Here is a 4,872-nt window from a genome sequence, read left to right on the forward strand (position 1 = left end):
GGGAAGATGACACTTGTAACTCCTAAGAACTTAATCATTATTGGGGAAATTAGAAGGCATGTACAAACACAGAAGGCATGAATATGAGTCGATTATGTTAGGATAATCTCTTCAAAAGAAGAAATGAAAGGATGAGAAAGAGAGGTGCACTCGGAAAAGGGAAAAGGGAGAGGTAGAATGGGAAAAATTTTCTCACATAAAAGAGACATGCAAGGAAGAGCTTTGATATTGGAGAGAGAAATGGGGGAGTGGTGGGCAATGCCTGAACCACACTCTCATTGGAATTTGTTCAAAGAGGGAAGAATTATATATCTCTATCTATCCATCCATTTACCTCTCTCTCTCTCTCTCTCTCTCTCTCTCTCTCTCTCTCTCTTTCTCACACACACACACACACACACACACACACACACACACACATTGAGTTGGGTATAGAAATCTTTCTTATCCAATACAGAAATAGGAGGGGAAAGAAATAAGTAGTACGCAGAACAATACAATGATCCAAAATAATTCCAAAGGATTCATGATTTAAAAAGTGCTATCCATCTCCAGAAAGAAAACTGATGAACTCTGAGGGCATATTGAAGCATAATTTTCTTGCTGTTTTTTGCAATATGGTTAATATGGAAATGTGTTTTGAATGATTTCAAATGTACAACTGATTTCATTTTGCTTGCCATCTCCATGAGTGGAGGAAGGATAGAAGGCATAGAGAGAATGTAGAAATACAAATTTAAAAAGAAAAGAATGCTAAAAAGAAATATTTGAAAAAGAATAAAATAACACAACCTTTGTAATGCATATTCAAAGCAAAATATATTCCACTTTGGCCATTGTCCAGAAATGTGTGTCTCATTCTTCACCTTGAGTCTTCATTAGAAGATGAGCAGTGTGTTTCATCATCAGATCCATGGAATCATAGTTGGTCACTGCAGTAGTCAGAATTCTTTAGTTTTCAAGGTGGTTGATTTTTACAATGCTATTATCGTACACATTGTTCTCCTGGCTCTGCTCACCTCATTCTCCATCAATTATTACAAGTCTTCCTAGGTTTCCCTGCCTTTAATCATTTCTTACATACAACCACATTCCATTATATTCATATATCATAATTTGCTCTGCCATTCCCCAGTTGATAGGAACCCTCTTTGTTCCCAGTTCTTTGTCTCAACAAAAATAGATGCTATAATTTTTTTGTGCAAATGGGTTTGTTTATTTTTTCTTCAGCCTCTTTGGATTATACATTTAGTGGTGGTATAGTTGGGCTAAAGGGGTATGCACAATTTAGTGCATAGTTCCAAATTGCATTCAAGAATAGATGTCCAACAGTAATAGCAATATTGTAAGGATGATCAACCGTGAAAGACTTAGCTACTCTGATCAAAATAATAATACAGGACAATTACAAAAGATCCATGATGAAAAACGTGTCCACTTTCAGAGAGAGAGAGAGAGAACTGATAAACTCTGAGTACAGATTTAAGCATGTTTTTTTGTTTTCTTTATTTTTCTTGTTTTTTTTTTTTTGGTATATTTTCCTTTGCAACATGAATAGTATAGAAATACATTTTGCGTGACTTCCTATGTGTAATTGATATATTACTTGCCTTCACAAGGGGTATGGAAGGGGTAGAATGGAGGAAGACAATTTAGAACTCAAAATTAAAGAAAAAAAAGAATGCTAAAATGTTTTTATATGTAATTGGGAAATACTTAATGAAATAAAGAAAAATATATTGAAAGAGAATAATTGTACTAATTTACAATTCCACCACCAGTGAGTTAGTGTGCCTATTTCCCCAAGGCCCTACCAATATTTGTCATTTTCTTTTTTTTGTCAGTTTCACTAATCTGATGGGCATGAAGTGAACCTCAAAATTACTTTAATTGCATTTTATTAATTTGGTGATTTTGATCATCTTTTCACATGGATAGAGAGGGCTTTGATTTCTTCCTTTGAGGATGGCCTATCCATGAGGGAGCTTACATTCTAATGGTGGAAAAAAAAAGAAGTCCATATAGTTTACTCTCTCTGTGGAGCGGAACTTATTCGTGTGAATTGACCAGAGTCTGTGAATACTCCGCTCTGGAGTCATCTGCACTTTCCTTATCCCTGCTTTTTCTCTTTTGAAAACGCTAAGAATAATGTCCTTACATCAATTTTTACCGGAGCCAATCACCTGCCATGCTTGGAACAGAGACCTTACTCAGATTGCCTTTAGCCCTGATAATCATGAAGCCCACATTAACAAGAAGAATGGGAACCAATGGGTTGAAAGCCCATGAAGTGAAGGAATGCAATGGACATATTACAAGCATGGACTGGGCTCCCAAGAGCCCATCAAATTGTCACTTGTGATGTAGATCATAATGCCTGTGTCTGGAGTCAGACGGCAGCTGTAAACCAGCGCTGGTGATCTTGAGGATGAACCAAGCAGCCACCTTTGTGAAACGGTCTGCCTTGGAGAATAAATTTACCCTAAGCAGTGGAGCTCAACTGATCTCTGTGTGCTCCTCTGAGTCTGAAAATGACTGCCAGGTGAGCATATACATAAGAAAAGCCAATTTGTTCTACTGTCCTTAGTTTGGACTAGTGTCCCAACAATGTTTTCCTGGCTGCTGGATCTTGTGACTTCAAAAGCAGAGTTTTTTCTGCCTACATTAAAGAAGTTGATGAAAAGCCAGCCAGTGCTCCATGGGGTACCAAGACGCCTTTTGGTTAACTGACGTCCGAGTTTGGGGGTACCAGAAGTTGTGTTTGGGTCCACAGGATTAGTTTCTCTGCCAGTGGGAACTGCCTTGCTTGGGTCACCATGATAGTACTGTATCAGTTGCTTATGCCTCCAAAAACATGATGGTTTCGCAGCTGAAAACAGAGTTCCTCCCACTCCTGAGTGTGTCGTTTGTCTCTGGTTGCTGCTGGCCATGACTGATACCCAATGCTATTTAATTATGATGATTATGGCTCATTGACCTTCATCTCCAAGTTAGACATTCCAGAACAGAGCATCCAGCACAACATCTCTGCCAGGGAACACTTCTGTAACATGGACAACAGAGCTACTGCCGAGGATCTCAACACTGCTCTGGACGTGCCACACCAAACAGTATCGCCCGAGTGTCTATTCATGAAGCGAACAAGCAAGACTGCCACGACTTTTGCCCCGCTGGCATTGATGGAGCAATGGCAACTTGGGATTCCGAGACTTTAGAGTCTTTGATCCAGGGACTACAAAGCATGCGAAGCTGTATTTGCATTCTCTAGCATGACAGACATTTGACAGAATGCAGCTCTAGCATTTGCATGAAGACGGGAGAGACCTTACCACAAGTCAACACTGAGAAAACATCCCTTGCAGATTTTTTTTAACATAATTGGTGAATGTATTAGTTTAAAAAAAAATCAGCAGTGATTTTGTTTTGATTGCTATTTCATTCCATTCTTAACCAAAGCTGCTCTTTAAGTAGTTTATCGTGGGAAGTTGTCACACTAAATTAAAGGAGGGTTTTATGTAAATTGTCTGCTAGGAAAATTTAAAAAAAAATACAGGAAAAAAAAGAAGTACATATAGAAATGTATCCAGAATAAATATGATGAAACGAAAAGGATTAGGGGAAAGTCACTTAATATTTCCATTTCCTCACAAGTAAACTAGGGATAATAATAGAAACTACCTCTCAGAGTTGCTGTGAGGATCAAATATGGAAGCTTGTGTAAATTCTTTTGTAAATTTTAAAGCACTATAAAATATTATCACTATTATTTTATTTTTTTCTTTTTCTATTCTACTCTCCAGCCATCTTCATGCCATATCACCTTATTCCACTTTCTGGCCCCCAACTTATTGGCATGCAGCTCCTTCCCTGTGATCCACAGACTCCTGACTGGTGAGTGTCCAGACTGATCCAGACCCAGAATATTCCTTTCTGGCCATCTTCATACTATGCTTTCAAATGAGTGTATTCTATTCCCTCCTTTCCACTTCTAGCTCTGAAATCAATGCTACCATCCATTTAAGGATGGATCAAGCAATTACCTTTTAGCTCCATCTACCATCCCAGTGACTCCCAGACAAAAACACCCATCCATGACTAGCTGCCATTTATCTAGCTCTTGTGGCTTGCTAAGCATTTTACGATTACTATTTAATTTGATCCTCACAACAACCTTGGGAAGTAAGTGACATTGTTATGCCCATTTTACAGATGAGATAAATGAGGTGGACAGAGAGTAAGTGACTTGCCCAGCATCACAGAAGCTGATAAGTGTCTGGAGCAAGATCTGAAGTCAAGCCTTCTGGACTCCAGGCCTGGTACTCTGTCCACTGATGACTTTTATATTTCCATTTGTAATTCATCAATATAAGTTTCCACTCATTGAAATTTCCTTTGTAATAATGAAAAACAGTGCCTTGGTCTTGAATTATTGACCTTTTTGCCTTCCCTTAACAGATGTTGCTGTTAAAGTTCAGCACTCAATATGCCAGCAAATTTGGAAAACTCAACAGTAGCCACTGGATTGGAAAACATAAGTTTATGTCCCCATTTTAAAGAAGAACAATGCCAGGGAATGTTCAAATTGTCAAACAATTGCACTTATTTCCCGCACCAGCAAGGTTTTGCTTAATAAGATTCTGTGAGCTAGGCTCCAGCAAAACATGAACTAAGAATTAGCAGAAGAGCAGGCTGGTTTTTGAAGAGGCAGAGGAGCTAGAGACCAAATTGCCAACACTGGCTGGATTATGGAGAAAGCAAGAAAGTTCCAGAAAAAAAAAAGTCTATTTCTGCTTTGTTGCCTACCCTGAAGCCTTGGACTGTGCAGATCGCAACAAAATATAGCAAGTGTTCAAAGCCATGAGAGCGCCAGAT

At 38.6% G+C, this 4,872-nt stretch overlaps 1 pseudogene; it reads left to right on the forward strand.

Moving 5' to 3' along the window:
• The first annotated feature begins 2,145 nt into the window (after positions 1 to 2,145).
• On the forward strand, positions 2,146 to 3,268 carry LOC110194872 (actin-related protein 2/3 complex subunit 1A pseudogene; annotated as a pseudogene).
• Positions 3,269 to 4,872: the final 1,604 nt, after the last annotated feature.

This window comes from Phascolarctos cinereus, unplaced genomic scaffold (assembly GCF_003287225.1).
Source record: "Phascolarctos cinereus isolate Bilbo 61053 unplaced genomic scaffold, phaCin_HiC Scaffold_2;HRSCAF=192, whole genome shotgun sequence".
Classification (NCBI taxonomy): Eukaryota; Metazoa; Chordata; class Mammalia; order Diprotodontia; family Phascolarctidae; genus Phascolarctos; species Phascolarctos cinereus.